The 24,929-nt window shown below is 43.1% G+C and overlaps 1 long non-coding RNA gene across 2 annotated transcripts in view; it reads left to right on the top strand.

Annotated features, from left to right (window-relative positions):
* The window catches only part of LOC148513973 (uncharacterized), a 55,479-nt gene extending 30,824 nt beyond the window's left edge, over window positions 1–24,655 (top strand). The window contains exon 3 of one of the 2 annotated variants that reach the window (XR_015880125.1): window positions 24,575–24,655. This is a non-coding gene — a long non-coding RNA (uncharacterized LOC148513973). Of the gene's footprint in view, window positions 1–16,767; window positions 16,824–24,574 lie in introns of those variants that run through there. The other variant, XR_015880126.1, reaches the window with a different exon arrangement.
* The last annotated feature ends 274 nt before the right edge of the window (window positions 24,656–24,929 follow it).

Genomic DNA, 24,929 nt, shown 5'->3' with positions numbered 1-24,929 from the left:
AATTCAATATCGATAGTACTGATACAGCAAGAAATGATGTAGCATTAAAACATGTACAAGTAAAACAGTATCTCTGCGACAATAAATGGATAAATAAATAAAGGAAAGTAATATCCTGTAACAACTGCAACAATAGTAACAAAGATTATAGATGTGGCTGTATATAGGTCCGTACAAGGAGAGAATAAGCCTCCAGAGGTAAATAGGTGTTAATACCGGTAAACAGCCATATAAAAATCAAAAGTAGTGGTACGGTACCCTAAAAATGTAGCTGTCAGTTGATCAGAGTGGTAAATGAACCGCTCTCAACAATAGTGGCTCATGCTCACCCCTCGGTCGTGATGTAGGATTAGTCTAGAAATGGATGCGATGACAGCCTGGAGATGGAAACAGGCTGGTTCGCGGCTGGAGGTGCTGAGGGCTAGATGGAAGTGCAGATGCACATGCAGGAGCACTGGAGCTGTAGACTTAACAGTCCAAAGGCACAGCAGCGTGTAGTCGCTGGCGGAAAGCAGCTGGACTCAGCAGTGAGAAGACTCTCTCCGGTGGTGGATGGCCGGTCTCCCAATAGTCTGTGACTCTCACCAGAGAGATGTGAGCAGCGTGTGAGTGGCTCACAGTGCTCAGCCGCAACTGGTATTCCAGTCCTGTGATGGTTCAAACAGGACTCGAGGTGGAGAGAAATCCGGGCTGTGTGTCAAATCACTGGTTGGATGAATAATGAAATAATAGGGTACTGGAGCAGTTGAATAAAGGGAAGTGGTCTCTGTAATCCTTAACGCGTTTCACTGCATAAAGCAGCTTCTTCAAAAAGGCAGAATAAATGTTTGTAACATGGGTGGCTATATATACACATTTTCATTAATGGACCACCTGTGAATCAACACCTGTCAGGCATCAAATGGCTAGTAGGTGTATGTTAGAGTTTCATTACCTAGTTAATCACAATTCAGATATTATGTAGAGATACTGGATAAATGACAATATGTACTAATAATGCAACAGCACTGTGTACAATCAATAATAAAAACTAATGTATAAACAAATAATAAAGGGTTTTGTTTTTTTTGCATAAAATTATTTGGCGTGTTACAGTTAATGAATATGCTTTGTATTATTTATAAATATTATATTAAACACATCAAAATATTGTTATGGAGAAATCATCATAAAAACCTAAAGGCAGCAGCAGACTCATAGCTGTAGCATAGCATAAACGGTATTCATACAGCATGTACAAACATGCACAAAGCAAACTATTCCTACGAGGCACATAAAAATAAGCATAATATATGATAAATCGTTAATTGCAAATACAATAATAATCGACATGATCAGATTATTAATCATGATAATCGTATGAGATGTTAAATATAATCAGTACCAAAAACTGAGGAATTACACCAAAAGACTAAATACACTAATATTAAAACAAGAAGAAAAAGGGAAGAAAATTGGATATATAATGCAACTGGAGTCTATGTGAAATCTGTGTCCGATGCCCATCAACAAACTACTGGAGGCACTATATAAAACAGGGCCATTGGACTAAAGAGCTATTTGGGAGGGTGATGAATCTTCTATTTTAAGGTTCTTTAAATATCTGAACACTAACATTTATGGACTCACTTTTACTCACTCCTATCACCAGTATCACATTAACTTTTTGGACATTTCTTTGGATATTTTAGATGATCATGTCAATGTTTCCAATTACAGAAAATCTGTCCATGTTTGTAGCTTTATACCGTATTCTGGTAATCACAAAAGAAAATGGCTGAATAATGTCCCTAAAAGCCAACTATTTCGTATTCGTAGAAACTGCACATCTATTAATAAGTTTAAGGAACAACCTTTGGTGCTGATCAAAGACTTCTCTGAGAAAGACTATCCCTCACAAATTTTAGATGAGGCACTACATACATCTACAATATTAGATAGGGCTACTCTTTTTGATATCAATTCTTCATATAAAAATAGACACATTAAAAAATTAAAAGAACATAAAGAAGGGGAACCTATGTTCATCTCTAGATATAACCTATCTGTGAATAAAATCTCTGGAATTATGAGAAATAATTATAAATTGTTGTTGACTGATTCTGTCTTGAAAACACACTTAGGTCCTAGACCTCGGCTAGTTTTTAAGAAAGCCAAAAATCTTGGCAATATTTTGGCTCCTAGTCTCTTTAAATCTGATATGAAAGATTTTAATACTTTCTCCCAGAGGACCTTGAGTGGCCTTAAGATTACAGGTTGCTATAAGTGTAACTATAATAAATGTATAACGTGTGCACATATTTTGAACAAAACTAAATCTGTGTTCTCACATGTAGCTCAAAAACGATTCACTATAAACTCTTTTATTAATTGTACTTCACAATATGTAATTTATGTGTTATCATGTCCATGTGATTTGCTCTACATCGGCCGCACGATACGCCTGTTAAAACAGCGTTTTCTGGAACACAGACGTAATCAGGGGCTGGCTGGCAACTTTTGGCCTGGGGGGCAGATACAAGTAAGTGGCCTGATTTCTCCACCAGCGCATTGCAATGGAGAAAAGACACATGATAATAGCCTCTGTAAGTAAGGTGTGCCTAATGTGGGTGTGCTTTAAATAATGTAGAGAGGTTTGCAGTGACAGCCAGATTAGGGAGCATCGCAGTGACTGCCATATAATGCAGAGAGGTTCGCAAGGATCATCAGATCAGGGAGTGTCGCAGTGACTGCCATTTAATGTAGAGAGGTTCGCAAGGACCATCAGATCAGGGAGTGTCGCAGTGACTGCCATATAATGCAGAGAGGTTCGCAAGGACCATCAGATCAGGGAGTGTCGCAGTGACTGCCATATAATGCAGAGAGGTTCGCAAGGACCATCAGATCAGGGAGTGTCGCAGTGACTGCCATATAATGCAGAGAGGTTCGCAAGGACCATCAGATCAGGGAGTGTCGCAGTGACTGCCATATAATGCAGAGAGGTCACAGTGAGCATCAGATCAGGGAGTGTCGCAGTGACTGCCATATAATGCAGAGAGGTTCGCAGGGACCATCAGATCAGGGAGTGTCGCAGTGACTGCCATATAATGCAGAGAGGTTCGCAGGGACCATCAGATCAGTGAGTGTCGCAGTGACTGCCATATAATGCAGAGGGGTTCGCAGGGACCATCAGATCAGGGAGTATCGCAGGGACCATCAGATCAGGGAGTGACGCAGTGACTGCCATATAATGCAGAGAGGTTCGCAGGGACCATCAGATCAGGGAGTGTCGCAGTGACTGCCATATAATGCAGAGAGGTTCGCAGGGACCATCAGATCAGGGAGTGTCGCAGTGACTGCCATATAATGCAGAGAGGTTCGCAGGGACCATCAGATCAGGGAGTGTCGCAGTGACTGCCATATAATGCAGAGAGGTTCGCAGGGACCATCTGATCAGGGAGTGTCGCAGTGACTGCCATATAATGCAGAGAGGTTCGCAGGGACCATCAGATCAGGGAGTGTCGCAGTGACTGCCATATAATGCAGGGACGTTCTCAGTGACCACCTGATCAGGGAGCGTTGTAATGGCTGCCAGATAATGCAGTAATCACCAGATTATGCAGAAATCATCAGTGACCCACATATAACACAGGTATTATTAATATACAGTAGCCCTCACACACAATAATAATACCCCCCCCCACATTCACACACATTATTACATCACCCCCAGCACCGACAGTATTAAAACACCCCATCCCCCCAAAGATAAAAATAACTACAGCCCCCCCATTGCATAAGTATTCCAACACCCCCCCCATCCCTCTCAAATATCATGTAAACATGTACACTTCCACTGGCACTTACCTGCCTGGAAGGCTGCTCTGTCTCTGGTCCCTGCGGAGCTCCAGGGAACAGGAAGAGATGACAAAGACAGGATAGACTAGAGGAAGGACGGAGACTCGGGGTGAGGGGGCGGGGTCTTCAGCAGGGACAGAGGGAGATAGATTAATATAGTCAGGGTAGGAGAGGGGGCGGGGCCTTCCGGTGAGGGGGCGGGGCCTTAGCCGGGGAGAGGAAGGAGCCCGAGGACAGAGGACACAGAGAGGTAGGTGCACAGCCCCTGCAGCGGAGCGGCCTCGGAAGGAGTGCCGCTCAGTGTGCAGCCACAAGCTACATAGGGTGACAGACAGCCCGGTAACAGCCTCTCTGATGCTGCTATAGTCGGAACGACTGAGAGCACTTTCTGTCTGTCACCCAGCCGTCAGTCATACCTGTGCACTAGTGATACCGGCCCTCACTGAGGCAAAAGTCTACCGACCCGGGGGGGCATATGGCACCATGCCCCCCGGCCCAGCCCGCCACTGGATGTAATATTGTGAATAAATCAATTAAGCATAGTGTCTCTAGGCACTTTTTGGAACATCACAATAGTGATACTAATGGTCTGACAGTGGTCGGTGTAGAGCAGAGACCACATATGACTAGAGGAGGTAATAGATTCAGGATGTTGTGCAAACAAGAAGCAGCCTGGATCCTGAAAATGCAGACACTTAGTCCTAAGGGCCTTAATGAAAATGTTGATCTAGAATTCATCTGACTTGGGCTTAGAGATGGTCTTTTGTGCTTAGTTAATAGCTCTTTAGTCCAATGGCCCTGTTTTATATAGTGCCTCCAGTAGTTTGTTGATGGGCATCGGACACAGATTTCACATTGAGGGGTATTCAATATGAAAGGTTAACTTCCCTGGCGAAGTTAACGTTTCATATCGGAGTTTTTTTCTGCTTAAAGGTATGGTGCGCGCTCCCGCTTATCCCCGTATTCAAAATAAAATTAACGAAAACGGGACACTCTGAAGTTGGATTTGCGTAAAGTTACGAATTTTTCCTTAAAATAATTGTAAGACCCCCCTAAAGTTGTAAAAACACGTGGGAACACTATGGGTACCCCCGTTTTAGCCTTTAATTGAAAGTTGGGGATTTAAATAGCCGCAGCATGTGTTTTTTTTTTCAGACATTGAAGAAGTGATGCAGAAGAGCACTTAGGTTATTTTTTTCATTTTTTTAAGTGGTCCCATCAAATTTGGAGTACATGAAAATGGGTACTAGCATATTTTTAAGTCCCTACAGTCAGTTTTTAAAAATTCTACATTTGTGCACCTGCCGCTATAATTCTATTCTAGAAAACATCTGCTGCATACTTGCAGAATAGCCCTGAACCTATTTCCCTATTATTTAACAATTTTTTCCCATTTTTTTTTTGCACCCCAATTTTTAAATTAATTTTTTGGGGTGTCCCTATTTTTTTTTTAAAACTTTTTTTGACACAGTTCTTTTTTAAATGTCAATCTCAGGGGTGCAGGCTATTTTTTTTAAACCTGAACCCCTAAACCCCAATTCTGCACTTTTTTTCGACACCTATTCAATGGTGAAAAGTTATCACCGTTTTATTATCAAAGACTTTTCAAAACTGCGATAAGTCTTTGAAATTGAATACGGTGTAAAACTAAAACCAGTGATATTAACGCAAAAAAGTTAAAAAGTGCGATATTAATGCAAAAAATGATGTTATCGCACCCATATTGAATACTCCTAATAGACTCCAGTTGCATTATATATTCGATTTTTCTTCCCTTTTTCTTTTCTTGTTTTAATATTAGTGTATTTAGTCTTTTGGTGTAATTCCTCAGTTTTTGGTACTGATGATATTTAACATCTTATAGGATTATCATGATTAATAATCAGATCATGTCGATTATTATTGTATTTGCAATTAACGATTTATCATATATTATGCTTATTTTTATGTGCCTCGTAGGAATAGTTTGCTTTGTGCATGTTTGTACATGCTGTATGAATACCGTTTATGCTATGCTACAGCTATGAGTCTGCTGCTGCCTTTAGGTTTTTATGATGATTTCTCCATAACAATATTTTGATGTGTTTAATATAATATTTATAAATAATACAAAGCATATTCATTAACTGTAACACGCCAAATAATTTTATGCAAAAAAAACAAAACCCTTTATTATTTGTTTATACATTAGTTTTTATTATTGATTGTACACAGTGCTGTTGCATTATTAGTACATATTGTCATTTATCCAGTATCTCTACATAATATCTGAATTGTGATTAACTAGGTAATGAAACTCTAACATACACCTACTAGCCATTTGATGCCTGACAGGTGTTGATTCACAGGTGGTCCATTAATGAAAATGTGTATATATAGCCACCCATGTTACAATCATTTATTCTGCCTTTTTGAAGAAGCTGCTTTATGCAATGAAACGCATTAAGGATTACAGAGACCACTTCCCTTTATTCAACTGCTCCAGTACCCTATTATTTCATTATTCATCCAACCAGTGATTTGACACACAGCCCGGATTTCTCTCCACCTCGAGTCCTGTTTGAGCCATCACAGGACTGGAATACCAGTTGCGGCCGAGCACTGTGAGCCACTCACACGCTGCTCACATCTCTCTGGTGAGAGTCACAGACTATTGGGAGTCCGGCCGTCCACCACCGGAGACAGTGGCGTAACTTCATCCCAGGTGCCCGGAGGCAAGATAAATGTTGGTGCCCCCCCCCCAAACTAAAATGTACCACCCCCAGCACCTATGCCAGCCCCAGCTGCCGCCGCCCCCCTTATGCAGTTCCTTTTATATAATGCCCCCAGTAGTGGTCCGCCTATGTAGTGCTCCCCAGTAATGGTCCCCCTATGCAGTACATCCAGTAGTGAGCCCCCGGTAGTTGCCCCCAGTAGTGAGGCCCCTTGTAGTTGCCCCCAGTAGTGAGCCCCCTGTAGTTGCCCCCAGTAGTGAGGCCCCTGTAGTTACCCCCAGTAGTGAGGCCCCTGTAGTTACCCCCAGTAGTGAGGCCCCTGTAGTTGCCCCCAGTAGTGAGCCCCTGTAGTTGCCCCCAGTAGTAGGCCCCTGTAGTTTCCCCCAGTAGTGAGCCCCTGTAGTTGCCCCCAGTAGTGAGCCCCTGTAGTTGCCCCCAGTAGTAGGCCCCTGTAGTTGCCCCAGTAGTAGGCCCCTGTAGTTGCCCCCAGTAGTGAGGCCCTGTAGTTGCCCCCAGTAGTAGGCCCCTGTAGTTGCCCCCAGTAGTAGGCCCCTGTAGTTGCCTCCAGTAGTAGGCCCCTGTAGTTGCCCCTGTAGTTGCCCCCAGTAGTAGGCCGCTGTAGTTGCCCCCAGAAGTGAGCCCCTGTAGTTGCCCCCAGTAGTACGCCCCTGTAGTTGCCCCCAGTAGTGAGCCCCTGTAGTTGCCCCCAGTAGTAGGCCCCTGTAGTTGCCCCCAGTAGTGATGGCCCCCACCGCGCGCGCACACATAAAAAAAACAAACAAACACTTACCTTTATCCCCGCTCCAGTGCTGCTGCCGTCCATCCCCGGCGTCCGCTCCCCGGCACTATGGGAGTGACGTCATTACGTCACTCACATAGTGCACTGTGGGACCCAGAAGACGGAGCTCACTCCTGAGCTCCGTCCCCGGCGTCCGCTCCTCGGCACTATGGGAGTGACGTTATGACGTCACTCCCATAGTACACTGCGGGACCCGGAAGACGGAGGGTGCTCTGTCCTCGTCCGGCTACCGCCAGGAGAATAGGAGCCGGGCACCCGCTGGTAACACACTCAGCGGGCGCCCGGCAAATGGAGGGTGCAGGGGGTGAGACCGCACCCCTTGCACCCTCCGTAGTTACGCCAATGGAGGTGGAGCACCGATCAGCGACGCTCCTTCTCCATGCAGCTCCTGGGGACAATGGAGCCAGGTGCCCCCTTCAGGGCTGACGCCCGGCGGCAAATGACTCCATTGTCTCCGGGAGTTCCGCCACTGACCGGAGAGAGTCTTCTCACTGCTGAGTCCGGCTGCATTCCGCCGGCGACTACACGCTGCTGTGCCTTTGGACCGTTAAGTCTACAGGTCCAGTGCTCCTGCATGTGCATCTGCACTTCCATCTAGCCCTCAGCACCTCCAGCCGCGAACCAGCCTGTTTCCATCTCCAGGCTGTCATCGCATCCATTTCTGGACTAATCCTACATCACGACCGAGGGGTGAGCATGAGCCACTATTGTTGAGAGCGGTTCATTTACCACTCTGATCAAGTGACAGCTACATTTTTAGGGTACCCTACCACTACTTTTGATTTTTATATGGCTGTTTACCGGTATTAACACCAATTTACCTCTGGAGGCTTATTCTCTCCTTGTACGGACCTATATACAGCCACATCTATAATCTTTGTTACTATTGTTGCAGTTGTTACAGGATATTACTTTCCTTTATTTATTCATCCATTTATTGTCGCAGAGATACTGTTTTACTAGTACATGTTTTAATGCTACATCATTTCTTGCTGTATCAGTACTATCGATATTGAATTTTTGCATTTTCTAAAATGATTTATGATTACATTGTTTCAATGTTGTAATGTGTATCTAGCACCATTCCACCTACACATTTTTTGCAGTTCTTTGGCATTATTCTGTGCCTATTGGGAGTGGTGGCTTACTCCCAGGTGGAGGGCAGCTTCCTATACATTTGATATTCACTATCTTAATTACTGACTCACACCCCTTTGTGGCGCTTGGTTTTTTGTGTATTTTCAACCTGCCAGTCAGCAGTACAGGCAGGTTGTGCAAAGAAAGACATCCTGCGGTCGAAATAAGCAGTATCACATTGCATAGGTTCAGAGGTAAGCAAACAATTAGCCGCAATATGGCTGAAACCACCACATCAGAAACATTGAATTACATTAATATTTTGTTCTTTAATCGGGTAGGAACCTTCCTGGCCTGGCTGGCCCATCTCCAGGTTCCACACCTCCAGTCTTTAGTACATTCCACTGCGTAACACCCCTCTCCCTGGAACAGTCTTATCAGTGTCAATGGGAGTTCCCGATGCACCATCGGGGCTCGGTGGGGCACACTCATCAGCTCCTCAGCCACCACGTACCTCTCCACCAGTTTGATTAGCTGGTCTGCAGACTTAGGGTCTGCATGGCTCACCCACTTGTGCAGAGACGCAGGTAGCGATCGCAGATACTGGTCCATCACAACTCTTTCCACCATCTGTGGTCCTGTCAGCGTCTCGGGTTGCAGCCATTTTGTGGTTAGATGGACGAGGTCATGCATCTGTGAGCGTGGAGGTTTTTCTATTTGGAACTCCCAGCGGTGGACTCGTTGGGCCCAAACAAATGAGATGACTCCCAAGAGGGTTAGGATCTCCCGTTTTAACTTTGCATAGTCCTTGGCATCATCCAGGCATAAATCATAGTAGGCCTTTTGTGGTTCTCCAGACAGGAAGGGTGCCACAAAACATGCCCACTGCATTTTAGGCCACTTCTCTCTTTCGGCGGTTCTTTCAAAGGCCATAAGGTATACCTCCACATCATCACTCTGGGTCATCTTTTGCAGAAAGTGACTGGCCCGTATGGTGTGAGTGTTAGTTAGAAGAGATGGGGAAGCATTTCCAGACCAGACTATAAGCTGTTGTACCACATCTTTTAAGGCCTGGCAGGTTTCCTCTATGCAACTTGTTGTTGCCTCAGGGCTTCCTCCATGGTGACTTGTTGTTGCCTCTGGACTGCCTCCATGGCCATTAGTTGCACTTTGGTATTTTCTTGCAAGGCTTTGTTAGTTTCCTGCTGAGTTTTGTTATCTTTTAGCAAGGCCTTAACAATGTCCTCCATTTTGTTCTGGGGTGTAGGTTGGAAGCAGAATCTGGCTTCCCTAAGCATCTGCGGATGCCACCTCTATGGACTTCAAAGCATACAACTATATATCCACCCTGACAAATTGGTATCTGTCCCTTTAAATTTTAAATGAAAATTTTTCCTTGCTGCAAACTTCAGTGTGTGATTGCCCGCATTCTCCACCAAATGTGACACAGTCGGGGTAGGGGTCCCTCTCCTGGGGTAGATGGACTCTCTCTTTACACACACAGCAGCTGTAGAAACAGGATACAAGTCAGGGGTTCTTGTACAAACTGGTCAGCGCCAGTCTTTATTGTGCCAAATGAATATAAACATAAACAAAACATAAACATAAGTCCATAAACTAGTCAGGCTAGTCTGACTACTCTCCCAGGTGTGAGACACTCAGCCACAAACAAACCCAGCTTATATTAGCCATTACCAGCTGCAAGCCCTAATGAGCCTGTTACCAGGCTAAAAGGCCCAAAACCTGGAGTGGCCTGTGGATGGAGCCCTCCCTCTCCTCACATCCATACCCCCAGGACCCAAACCGGCTTTTCTCTAAAGCCGACATTTCTAGTCTGTTTTTCCCACAGACTTCTCCTGGGGGTTTAAGAACACATATGACAGGAACCTAGGACATACATATAAGTCATTCCACACTTCTCCATTGCTTCTATCACAATATAATATATATATATATATATCTCATATAGACAAAAAACCTTATTGTTTCACATGTACCATTAAGGCTTCTTAGACATGATCTGAAATTTCACAAAACCTATTGAATTTCTGCCACTCAAACTTAAAAAAGCAATGAAATAAGGATAATTAAGGCTGACACCTTAATGGATGTGTTCCTAGTGCAATACAGATATGGTATGCCATCACACCCTGTGGTTAACTGTAGATTCAGAACTCTCACAGAGTGAGATTGCTGTCACTCACAAAATGGTGGAGCTGCTAATTCACAGAATTGGAATATACACATGCAGTCTTTGCAACTGTCAGTCCTGGTTGTGAAAATACAGGGGACAAAAAGCATAAAGGTCCCCTGCATTTAGCACAACCAGCATCGGGATTTTTAGAGCCAGTCCTGGTTGTCAAAATACAGGGGACAAAAGGCATAGGGGTCCCCTGTATTTATCACAACCAGCACTGGGCTCAGCCGAGCCGGTTCTGGTTTTGGAAATACAGGGAACATAAAAGCATATGGGTCCCCTGTATTTTCCATATCCAGCACCAAGCTCTTTCTAGTGGGGGGATAATCCTACAGCCAGGGGAACCCTTCCACCAGGTCCCTTGGGTGAAGTATTAACCATGACCACTAGTCAGCCCAGGCCGGGGATCCCTGGGGAGCAGAGGACCCCCCAAATGTGGTCCCCCTCTCCAGGGCACCCCAGGCCTGGGCTGATAGCCTGGGGCAATCCTCAGCACCCCTGGGTGGTGGATACCAGGTTGATTGTGTAAAGTGGCCGCCTCCCCCAAAAGCACAACCAGCCCCAGGCTCTCCACTGCTGGTCCTGGTTGTGAAAATACAGGGGACAAATGACATAGGGGTCCCCTATATTTAACACAATCAGCACTGGGCTTTGAGCTGGTCTTGGTTCTGGAAATAAAAGGGAAAAAATGTGTAGGGTCCCCTGTATTATCCAGTACCAGCACCTGACTTTTTCTAGAGGGGGCCTAATGCCACAGCCAGGGGAAACTTTTCACCAGGTCCCCCAGCTGCAGCATCAACCCTGAGTGCTTGTCAGCCCAGGCCTGGGGAGCTGGGGACCCCCCAATAAAGGGGTTCCATTCTCCAGGGCACCCCAGGCCTAGGCTGGGTGGTGGGTGCCAGGTTGATTGTGTAATGTGGTGCATTTGAAAGAATAATGTAAACTATAGGTCCCAGCAAGCCTCATCCACATGCCGGTACTTAGAGAACCAGCAAGTGAGGAATTTAGGTCCCACTGGTACCTGTAATACACCTGTAAAATAAATATTAAAATAAACAGACTACACCGATTAAAAAAAAATATATACTTAGTCTGCACCTTCACCTGGGGGGCAGCAGCCTTTAAGCTCTTTTTTTGTGGCCGCCACCACCCCGGGACTTCATAGTCTTTGCCTGGCATGTGCCAACCCACCAGGGCTTCGGCATCTTCACCTGACGGGCACCACCCGCCAGGGCTTTGGCGTCTTTGCCTGGTGGGTGCTAACCCGCCAGAGCTTTTGTGTCTTTGTCTGGTGAGATGCCAAACCACCATGGATTCGGCATCTTCACCTAGGGGTGTCAGCCAATTAGCTCTTTTGTGCTGCTGCCACCTCCCTAGAGCTTGTTTTGTCCTCTTGACCTGTGAAAGCTCTTTTGCATAGCCGCCACCCACTAGGACTTCCAGCATCTTCTTTCATTGGGAGCTCGTGACTGCTCCCTCATTGCCGCCGGACTGCCATGCTGCCGCCTCGCACTGGCTTATATAAGCCAGCCGAGGGGGCAGGGTCATGATTGGCTTGCGGTGTCCATATTTGAATTTTAAAAATTGCGCTAAGGCACCATTTTTGAAATGGGCTCCACTGCCGAATGCGGCAGAATGGCTGGCAGGGACTGGATCCTCTCGAATACAGGCCCGCCACCAACACCCACACAGATAGCAGGTCCCGCCACCGGGTCCCTCAGCTCACACCACCACCGCCGCCACCACTGTAGCCCACGCCGATGCTGTCGCCTCTCGCTCCACAGCTACCACTGATGCCCACTCCATCACTGCCGGTTCCTCAGTAAGTAACTACCGCACCACTGCCGGATCCTTGCCGCCGCTTCTGCCCGCTGCCATTGCTGGGTTGTCCTGCCGCTAACACCTGCAAAAGGCAGCCATCTTGGTGCACCCAGGTGAAGCCTCCCTGCTGGAAGACTCCTACTGAGGTTGCGCAACAAGTTTAACTCCCTATCTCTATAATAGGGCATTTGTGCGGTAAAAGTTTAAAAACTGTAACTTTCTCAATTACCTGAACCCCAAAAGGCCCTACCCTTGAACCAGAGCTACCTAATAAAGCAAACCCCAAGTCTAAATACACCACAGACCCTGAGTTATGCCTTTCCAAAAATCCCCCTTTGAGAAAAGCAGAAAAGTGGTCCTAACTAACAGTTGGAACTTAAGATTTCTCCCAAATCCTAATTTTTTATGTTTTTGCCCTGAAATGTGGTGTTCAGCATCGAGCAGCAGTTCTACCGGTCCTCAGCTTGGTAACTCTTATAGCTTTTGAGGTGTAGCCCCTTAAACACCATGCCCCCCCTCTCTGGAATCCTCTATGGAGAATTCAGTTGTTTTTGAGTAAGCCTTAATATAAGGCCCTTATAATATAAATATATATATACATATATATATATATATATATATATATATATATATATATATACATATATTTATATATAGTAGAAGCATAAAGCTGCAAACACTCCATGGTATTATTAATGCTGGGGTGCACAGAAAATCCCACTAGCAACCCAAAAGAAAAATTTTTTCAAGTTGCCACCAATAGTTGCACTCACCAGGCTAATATATCAACAGGACAGAGATTTTCCTTTCAAGTATTTATTCCATGGTGTAAGTCGACGTTTTGGTCCCACAACAGGACCTTTCTCAAGACCCCAAGACTCCAAAAGCAGAGAGAACCATACCTAGCCACCACCATGCCGCCAAAAATACCCATGCATGAGACTAGACACGCCCCCAAACACAGCGTTATTCGCGCCAAACCTTATGTCTAATTACTAATCTAAGTCATGGTCATATTATGACCTCATACTTACTTCTAGTGAGCTCAGCGCCATTGTACAACACCACATATGTGTCTCCGCTGACATACAGACCGGAAGTCACATGTCGCGGGAACAGGAAATGACCCACCAGCATCATTGGTTGGCATGACAATATGTGCCTGTGTTCCACACTGTGGAATGTACCGCTGCGCTATACCGGAAGTCACCTTCCGTGCACAGTCAAAGAATCCCATATGCATAACTTTAAATATATTCAATCTGAAAGTACTGGCACAGACTGAGGGGCATAATAAAGACCTACCCCAGTAAAAGGAACAACAAAACTCTCTCTAGAAGATAGCAATAGTGTTACACCATAGTAAGACTGCAGCTATAGTGTCTGAGAGGTTATGCAAAATTCAAGCATGAGTAACCATGGAAACACAGAAATAACATCATCACCATTATAGAAACATAACAATGAACTAGACAAACCACATTAAACATGAATAAAAAATGTGCTCACTATACATTAGGTCAACAGGTCCAAAAAAAATAAATCATCATCCAAAAAATGTCCTATGATCATTAAGAGGTTTTACAACACCAGTCACTAGCCCTTATAGGGCAACCTAAAAAAATCATAGAAAAATATTCAGAGGATTTACCTCATTCAAGCCCCTGGGCACCAGTGTGCCTAATCGATGGATCCATCTTGCTTCTCTTTTTAGGAGCATCAGACCCCTGTCCCAACCTCTAGGAGCTGGTGCGACACAATCGATGATCATATATCGTAATGTTGAAATTTTATGTTTCACCTTTAGATAGTGTTGAGCCACTGGTTTATCAGAACTACCTGTGGCATATGCCAGTCTGATAGAAGATTGATGCTGTGACATATAGAAAAATTTCAAATGAAAATATCAATTAAAAAAATATTTCCATATGTCCAAATGCTGTTGGAAAGATATCAGTTCCTCATTGGATACCTTAGGTACTATGCCAAAAAATAAGGCAAACAAATCTGGCAAATGTCCATAAGCATGTTTAATGAGTCTATAGAATAGGGTACATGCTTAGAAATAGTCCAATTTCAAATATAGTAGAAGCATAAAGCTGCACACACTCCACCGTATTATTAATGCTGGGGTGCACAGAAAATCCCTCTAGCAACCCAAAAGAAAAACTTTTTCAAGTTGCCACCAATATATTCCATGTACGGGAGCACTCACCAGGCTAATATATCAACAGGACAAAGGATTTCCTTTCAAGTATTTATTCCATGGTGTAAGTCGATGTTTCGGTCCCACAACAGGACCTTTCTCAAGACCCCAAGACTCCAAAAGCAGAGAGAACCATACCTAGCCACCACCATGCCGCCATAAATACCCATGCATAAGACCAGACATATATATAGATATTTATATATATATTTACATATGTATGTATATATACACACATATATCAGAGAGAGCTCCCCCTTGCAAATTCTGCGCTTGACCCTGACAGTTGAATAGAAAACTGTAGTTGGGAATTAAACTATTCTTACCTTTCATTGGTAAGTAAACACTGAGGGTCAGATTTATCAACCACATAATATTGCTGGTAATTGTTCCCTATAAGCTAGCAGAGTTATTATTGGGCTCTTTGGAGTGTCCAAATGCAAATCATCACATGTGGTTTAAGGGAAACATAATTAATGTTAAAAAATCCACCCTAACCCTTCTGAATGGGCTGCATTTCTTTGTATTAGTCCTTGTCCTTCACAAAAAACAGTGCTTTTGTATTAGTTATCAAACTAAATAGTGCTCTTTAATATGATGTATTTGTGCCTCCATGATAAAAAAAAGGTGTAGTAATGCCTCCTATTAATACTATTATTTAATTGTGGCCCCTTAGCTTTTTGTTTTTAAGATATATTTTCTGCAGTGTAGTGAAATGATAATTACCTTTCTACAATCTTCTTTTCTCAATCCATCATAATCCTTTCGTTGAAAACAAAAAATCAATCCTAGTAGTGTATGTTTGTCATCAATTGTGCTAACAAAGTAAGTGAGGACAAGTTCAGAAACATTATAGCAGTAAAATGTAGCATACATGATAAGAATTGTGTTAATTACATGTTATTCTCCACAAGATGGCAGTAAATCCATTTTATGAAAACTACCAAAATCAGAAGCCTTTACGGAACAACCTGTTTACAGAACAAACTAAAAAATTATTTTTAGCAGACTGTCTATCTATCTATCTATCTATCTATCTATCTATCTATCTATCTATCTATCTATCTATCTATCTATCTATCTATCTATCTATCCTGATTGTCTGGCACCATATCACTTTTCACTCTGTCTTCTAACACTGCTTAGTAAATAGACCCCTAGGTGTATTGTGATCAACATAATTATTTTTGAACCCTAGATATATAAACATACATCTACACATACACTACTCATTACTAAATGACATGAACTGGTGCCTTTTGTGCTGGTGATGACATGCCAGTTTATGCTGTATTAGACCTGCAGAATCCATAGTTACACTATAATGCTGCAGCTGGATGAAGAGTAAACATCATCAGTACATTGTGTGATAGGCCCTTGATTTCACTATTTATCTCCCTTTTGTTCCCATATTATAAGTATAATATGGAAACATAGGCCCTCATTCAGAGCCGTACGCTCTGAGCAGAGCGCACGCTCTGCATGAGGGCCGGGCTCCATTTTCATGGAGCGTCCTCCTGGACGCTCGTATAGCTGTGGGTCACCACCCACAGGCTATACGAGCGTGCATTTTGATGGCCGCGATGGTCGTGACCATCGCGACCATCGAAATTGCGAGCCGGAGCCTGCGGTTGAGGTTTTCAACCGCAAGCTCCGGAGTGATTTTGGCTCTATCAGAGCCAAAATCACTCCCACTGACATCACTAGTGATGTCAGTGGGCCGGCTTCTGACGGGAGGCGTTCCCGTGGGAACGCCACCGTCAGGGAGGCACGCCCCCGGCACGCCCACCAAAGGGGGCGTGCTGTCAATCAACATTGACAGCACGCCCCCTTTGATCGGACACAACGAGCGAAGGAAAGTCCTTCGCTCGCCGTGTCTGGCGCATGCGCACGACGGAGCTCCCTCCGTCGTGCGCATGCTCAGTGCAGACCATCGACCCACTTGTGAGCGGACAGCCGCTCGCGAGTGGGTCTGAATCAGGCCCATAGTTCCATCATATCTTATAACACTGAAGGAAACAGCCTGTCTTTGACATCTTTGCACAGTGTTACTGAAACAGAATAACTACAGATGATCTTTTCCATAACAATAACATGGCAAGTCATTCTCTTACAGCCACAAGAAACATTGGTGCAAAAATACTGGAGTTATGAGAACATGATAAAGAAGAGAACTGGAATAAAGTGTTACCAACCTTATGCAGTGTGTTAAGCATTGATTTACAGTAATAGTAAATAAATAGTTTGTGAGAAAAGAAGCAAAGAATATTACATTTTACCTGTAGATTCAAATTTGTACTTAATGTATAGCAAGAAATGCTGGGATAGCTATTTGAGTCTGCTGGCTTATTGCATGTAAAATAGGGCGAAAGTGAATGACAAATGTGGTTCTAGAAATGTTAGTTACAATAATTGTACGCTAGCATGTATTGCAGAGTTACCTGCCTATCTGCATTGTTCCCAGCATATCACTGAATATTAGGCTTATATCCTTTGCAGCTCTTCTTTATTGTACTCCCTCCCCATCCTTCCGTCTCATTCTGCGCCTCTTCCCTCCTCTCTACTATATAATGCTGTTAAACAAGTATAAAAAGTGTTTGAATCTGAAAGGCCAGTATCTCTTCTCCTCTACCCTTTGCTGTACCTAAGTTTTACCACAAAGGGATCTGAAGCAGACGCCTACAGAACATAAACAAAGTCATCACTGAGGGCACCAATATAGGGTCTGATTCATTACGGATAGCAACTGCGATTGCAATAGCGATTTAGCACGCAGTCTCACTACGATAGTATGCTAATCCATTGTGATCGCTATGCCGCCGCAGCACAACATAAGGATGCCAACTTTACCTTACACACATCCGTAATACTTAGCAAGACTGTGAAACCATCAGTAACATCGAGTACCATCGCAGCCTCACACACACTAGCACAAGCTCTGACCTTACTCAGGAATTGCTAACTTCATCGTACGCTGTGAGTACTCAGGCTGCGTAAGGCATCGCAGTGGATAATATATGCACGCCCCTGCAATGGCGTTCAAAAGCACTGGCACACCTGCGTTTCTCCAACCACCCCTCCGTCACCACCCACAAATGTCACTTCCTGTTAATCATTCTGCGATGGGTCTGCATAGGTGATCGGTGAATGACAGCCGGACCTATGTCCGACGGTACAAATCCCGACAGCGGAAGATCGGCAGCCCTGAAACTCCAGATGGTAAGTATTCTAACTATTGCTAACCCTCTACCCCCTAACCCTAACCCTCCTTTAAGGGTGCCTAACCTTAACCTCCCCCCCTAGTGCCTAGCCCTAACCCCCCCTGTAAGTGCCTAGATCTAACCCATCCCGACTGCATACCCTCCATAGTCACTGCGATCGCAGTCCCGATCGCAGTGGCTGGTTGGCACACTGCAATGCATATGCATGTTGCAGTATGCAACAATCAGCCGATTGGGTACGTATTAGCAGTTGCGATCCTTGCTGAATCAGGCCCATAGACTCTTATCCCACAACTAAATGTAAAGTGAGGATTACATCAGAAGTAGCATTCCGCTTGGTAAAACTTCACTTCTTCTCAAACTCGCTGTAATAAAGTCTTCATTAGTTTGCTTTGTCCAGGCTTCAGTCATATTCCCCTATTGGAATAGGCTTTCAGCCAGACAGGAATCTTATCTTGCTATAACAACATTTCCAGTTGCTGTGGAAGAGATGAAAGTGTTAGAACAGTGATAAGACAGCCTGATGCACTACAGGGGCCGTGTTGGGTCTCCCTCTAATCCTCGAAAGGGCCACACATTACCCTTAATCACAGGTGTACTGTAAACTAAAACAACAGATGTAAATAGAAAAAGAGACACCAATCTGTAATAACATAATAACTGACATTTTAAACAAGTGTAACAAGCTATGACAAATCAATTTGACAATAAAGCAGAAATGGGATGGGGGCTACAAGTAAAGGCTCAGAGGGCCACGTGCAGCTTTAGGGCCATCTGTTGTTCTTCACTTTTTTAGAGATAGTTAAATTAGACCTCAGCAGTGAACTTTCAAGTACAGAGTTTGGTTTAATATACTGATGGTAACAGAGACAACAGGATCTAATAGAATTGATATTGGGTAGACTCAATAAAGTATGAAAGCTTGTTGGATCCTCACGTGATAATACTCAGGATATTGCTGGAAAGAAACATTTCTTACGCGGTGCAAGTAAAAATAAGCGATTATCTTCCATAATACCTGGAGGTACATTTTGCAAAGCTCCAACAGGAGCTCTCAGCTACTGTAAGTGAATATAATCTCACCAAATTGTATGGGGGATGCAACATTGTAATTAGCAATGACAGATGATCGAAGCTGCTGCACAATTTCCCAAGAATGGAATATTGTCAGATAACAGGCTATTACAAGAAAAACATTCTTTGGGCTCTGCTTTTCCAACGTAATTCCGAAGAGTGTTCATTTTGCCCTTTACTTTTAATTTGCATTGTAGCTGAATCTATAGCCAATTAATAGAGCTGTAATGACAATAAATTCATTCTGACAGCCTCATTTATCAACGAGTTTATCACTCAATACTAGTGATAAATTTCACTTTTTATGGTAAATTGTGCTCTAGCAAAAAATCAGCTCCCAACTGTCATTTTTCTAACAGATGACAGTGGGGGCTGATTGGCTGGAGAACCATTTATCATAAAAAGTGAAATTTATCACTAGTTTTGAGTGATAAACTCTTTGATAAATGAGGCTCTGAGTGTTGTCACTGAATTCCAGGTGGAACAAAAATAACCTGTAGTGGACACTTCAGGCCAAACTCATCCAAACATACACATTTCTGTGGTCAAATGTACAGTAGAATGAGGCGGATGTGTTCACAGTTTAAACATTTCTTTTTTTCATCTCAGTCGAGCAACACATCATTTTGAATTTTAAATCTTGATAAAGTATAATCTCTAGAAGAGCACCTCAATGAGATGACTAGTTTCAATTAACTTTTAAATACAAACATGAGAATCACTTATAAACTTTTTGATGGTAACTTTTATTTAAATTTTTATTTTACCCCAATTCAAAAGCAGTGCTTTATATTAGCAAGACATCAGATAGATCAATAGTAAGATGTGCTTTTGACAAAAATCTATATTGATAACTAATTTGCTTTTAATAAATACAGTACAGTGCTGTTATAGAGCCTCCACATGCTATAAACATTATACTAGTTAAAGATTAATAAAATAATGTTCAGCAAGCTCCAAAGTAAACCTTGATGTTTATGTTTCTTTTACTTATCTTATTTTACTTTTAAACTACAAAGCAGGGTACTGCATAACAGATTATTACATCATACTAGGATGGGCAGGTCTTCACATTAATTGCAATGTTTCAAAAATGTATTTTATGCTACAGAAGAACATGTAACATGTTACGTCACGCTAGAATGGACACATCTCACCATGTTTACCATTTTGTGACCAGCAATCATCCTCTAGAAGAACTTAATTTAAAGTCAATATACAGTTATAGAATGCAGCACTACTTCAGGGGCTAAGAGCACCAAGCACTTTGTAGTGACGACATTGGTAGTTTTAGCAACACTAGGTAACAGTTTGTAGTTCCCTGAGCACTGTGGGATTGATGCACTGTAATAAGGAGAAACTAGTTGTAGTCATTCTATCAGAGTATCCCGGGCGAGTTGCCAAATGTCCACACTTAGCGAAACCTTGGTGAAATTGCATCAGAATGATTAAACTGTATATTAGCCTGACTTATTTATCTTTCAAACTGGCTGTAAGGAGCAGGGGGATTACAGTACACCACATAAATAACTAAACAAGAAATTCACAAATATACACAGACACACACATTTATATATTAGATATAACAATATAAATCATCCTGTGACATTTGAGTATATTATAATCCATAACTGTATGGATTGCACTTGCAAATACATAATTGAACAGTACTTTCGAAAAATGAGTGCTGACCTTTAGAGAACTCTTGCAACTAATATAAAAAGAGTAATGCTGTCAAAGTCAAGGATCATGGCAATGTTACTTGGACACGGGAATGATTAAGACAACACATAAAGATCCCCACAATGTCAACACTCAGTTAGGCTTATACATCAATGACAGGCCTCCACAATCCAAGGAATAACAAGCACAACTCTACAAATTAAGATGCATTTGTTCAATTATGAAATTAGAGAGAGAACGGGTAAAGCAATGTTTCAGTCAGTTATTTGTCAAGCATAATGCCACTCGGTTAAACAAAGTATGGCTCCTTTGTTAACTATAGGACCAATAGGTAAACAAAAAAATAAATTATACCACATATTTTCTGTAACACAAAGAGCTTTACATAGAGATTTGAAAAATAACACATTATTATTTGAAACAGATTGCTATGTAAAATATAAATACTGTTATTCACACTTGTAAAGATACTAACCACAAGGGAGCTACAACACACACAGTTGAAATGATATTAAGATTTAAACAGGTTCAATTAGTAACCCACACATTCGATTTCTTAGACTACACAGCTGCCAACATTTTTAAATGAATACTTTCCTGCTGAGCTGGCGATCTAATCATGTGATGTGAGATACATAAATCTTGGTCTACTTGGCGTCTTCTTGCCCAACCAGTGAAATAGTTGTTTTGCTTTCTAATAATATAGTCAATAGGCTTTAGATCTGCTTTTGCATCTCAAAAATGATAGTAGCACCCCAGAGGCCAGTAAAGTTCCCCATCCTACTGCAACTAGAAACTCCCAAATTTGTGGTCTGACTGCAACAACCTTGAGTATGGCAGCTTCCGGTCTGTGTTGATGGAGGTTCTTCTTGTGATCGGGGAAGAAAATCCTATCTATATTAACCTTTCAGAGACTGGGGTATCCTGCCATTAGTTGGCGCCTTTGCTACAGTACATACACCTCTAGCCACATGGCTGACAGCCCTGATGGACTGTGGGCTCTCCTTGATATGTAGAGAGTCCCAAAGTCTAAAGCTGGGTACACATTAGGTGATATGTAATCTGATCCCGCGGATCCAAGCAACATATGGGGTACATCTCCTAGTGTGTACCCATGATTAGAATGCTCCCACGTGTCGCTAGCAACATCACCTGTCAGCCCATTAACCTCTTGGTAGCTTCTCAACTCAAAATCCTCCTGTCATCCATTTTGGAGGACGGTTCGATCTAGACAAGGTGTTGGTAGTGCCATATGCCTTCCACTTCTTAATAATGCTTAGAATGGTTCTCAGAGGCAGAGTGACAGCATTTGAAATCTCTTTGTATACTCCTAATTTGTGCCTTTCCACAACTTTGACCAAGATCCTTTTTGAAAGCACCTTTCCAACCTTGGTGAATTATTTGCATTACCATGCACTACTAGTAGTAGAATCAACAAGGACTAGCTGGTTTTATTCTGAAGTAATAAAAACTACTATAATTGATGTCAGGTAGTGGCCAATTGGCCTGTTGTGTTATCTGGTAAGTCATTGGTTGTACCTGAGCAAGTTTGTAATGGTTACTCTAAGGGTGTAATCCAAACTAGGTTTTTAAGTAATTAAATTATATTATTTATTAAGATTTTGTTTCAATGTTATTTTCACTTTTATCTTGAAGGTTATAATGTGTAAATAAAGCTGGAGAAAATTTTACTTTATTTATTTTATTTTCCAGGGTATAATTTGACAGAAGGTATGGATTTTGACAGGGTATGGTCATTTCTTTAGGCACTGTACATAAAAAAAGTTTGCTATCGTTTACCCTTGCCTTCTCACCTGGTGGCTTCCCTTGGGCGCCCAGATCCTACTTATTGGAACTGAAGAGCTGATTCAGACCTGCTTGCTAAGATGCAAATGCTCGTAGCTGGCCGATATTTGCAATCTGTGCATGCATATGCATCGCAATGCGCGTGTGCGAGCCACTGCAAAAGATCTGGAAGCGTTCGCTCGCCCAGCATAGACAGCCCAGCTGAATGAGTGACAGGAGAGGCCATTTGTGGGTGGTAACAAGAGCAGGCCACTAGAAACGGGGGCGTGGAGGTGCGAATGCAGGGGTGCCTGAGTGTCTCAACACCGTTTCAGGGGCGTGCATAATTAACAGGCAGCGTCATCACTTGGTTGTATTTCACACTGATTCGATCACAGTGCTTGTGGCAGGGTATAGTCAACCTCAACCTGCAATCGCATCCGATGGTGTTCGATGTACCAGTGGTTTCATGCACTTCCAGGAGATGATGTGCGCATGTGGACATCTTATGAATGGCTGGTGGGCGTCTGCATACACAAAGTGATTGCACGTCAAGACATAGTGGGTGTGCTAATGCTTTGCCGTGCGATCGTCTGCCTTGCTGGGTGTGCGCTGGATTTGCATATGCAGGGTGCGAGCGAACGCATCTAGCGAGCAGGTCTGAATAAGTTCCTGAGCACCATGATCACTGTCTGGGTACCGGGTGGACTTTGCCCACAACTTTCTACACAGAACTACTAGGATTCATTTTATGCAGCAGTTATTTGCCAAATAGTTGGCACCTAGTATTTACCCTTTGCTCCCTTTCACTTCAAAGCCATTCAAATTCAAAGTGACCTTCTCTGTAGCTACTGCTCTCCTGTTATATCAGGGGTGGGCAGAATATGGCCTGTGGGCAGGATATGGACTGTAAGGTCCGCAGTCACCCACCACCTCACAATTTACAGATGGCCACTTACCCTAACACTACTTTGTGATGGTCCACTGAGACCATGCAACTCCTCTGAGTCCTGTGCAGTAGCGACCTCCATCTCTCCCATAACACATTGTGAATACTCCAATTTGATTTCTAGCGAAGCAGATCAGCTCATCTCTACAAATATATTGGCAGCTGTAACAAATATCAATTATTTTTTTGCAAGTAGGTGTGGTCACTCCTCCCTATATTAGACCATGTCCCCCCTCCCCCAAGTACCTGGGCTCTGCACCTCCTTCAATGGCCCTGGTAGACATTATACTGGCCTATTTGTGGAGGGGATATTACAGTAGTCTGCAATGTGTGGAGGAGTCAAGATATTTTGCTGGGCTTGGATGGGTGTTGACATTTTACAGGGCTGAAATGAGTGGCAATATTACAGTGGTTTGGGAAAGGTGAGGAGTGTGGATATTACAGGAGGAATGAAAGGAATGGAGTAGTGAGGAAATAACAGTGGGGTTGCAGGCATGGGCGTAATTACCGTAGGTGCAAGGGGTAAAGCTCTTATGGGGCCCTGAGCTGAGGGAGGCCCATCTTCCTTGTCAATGTTACATGTGTTAAATACATTTTTCACCGTTGGGTGGTACATAGGGGCCCTTACAAACTTTTGCTATGGGGCCTTCAAATACCTAGTTACTCCCCTGTTTGCAGGAATTTGATCTTTACAGTGGATTGGAATATTAATGGGCTGGAAGGGGTGGGGATATTGTTTTATGGACTGGGAAGGGTGAGGATTTTAGTGTGAGACAGGAGAAGTGTGTGCAGGAAAGCACATTATAGTAGGCAGTGCTATTTTTCAGCATTAATTATGATTTAATAACTTTTATTTTAAAGGCCCTTTTGAGTGTCTTTTCTAAATACTATATATATCGACCATATACTACATGATATATGTGGAGGTAACAGGGGTAAACTATTGCTGCAGGCTGAATCCAGATGGATATTTAAATTGGACAAATGAGCCCCATGGGATTTAATAAAACATTGGGTCTCCATTGTTACCTGTAGGAAAAGGGGAAGTTTTTTGGAGTACTTCATTAGGGTCTGATATTGATGTTTCAAATTATTAATTTAATATATGGCTTATAAATGTATGTTTTGCTATTTAACGTGTCATATTGACTGTTTTTAAGGCAAGTGTGAAGGATTAATAAAGTTGGTTGATTGTTGTCATGTTCCCATAGGAACAAGCAGAGAAATCGGGACTGTGATCACCTGAGTGGTGTGGCGGATGACATCTTGACGGATGGGACTCAAGGTTTATGGAGCGCATCAGAGGAGGGGGTCTGACGACCGTGTCACAGAGGTGAGTGTGATCCTTGATCACCACGCTGATCCTGCTGGGTATTTAGGGGGATTGTTTTTCATTGTATATGTAACCTTGATATGTTTCCCAAAACGCTGTTGGAATAAAGCTACAACTTTTATACATATATATGTATATACAATTTATATATAATAGTTTTTCTATAGCTCCACCCCCAGTAGCTTCACCCACAGTTCCTGTAAATATTTTTCCAGAGAAATAGCCCTGATAGT

This window comes from Taudactylus pleione, unplaced genomic scaffold, assembly GCF_031769625.1.
Source record: "Taudactylus pleione unplaced genomic scaffold, aTauple2 ptg000265l, whole genome shotgun sequence".
Classification (NCBI taxonomy): domain Eukaryota; kingdom Metazoa; phylum Chordata; class Amphibia; order Anura; family Myobatrachidae; genus Taudactylus; species Taudactylus pleione.
Note: the sequence above shows the minus strand (reverse complement) of the source record. Positions and strands in the feature narration are given on the sequence as shown.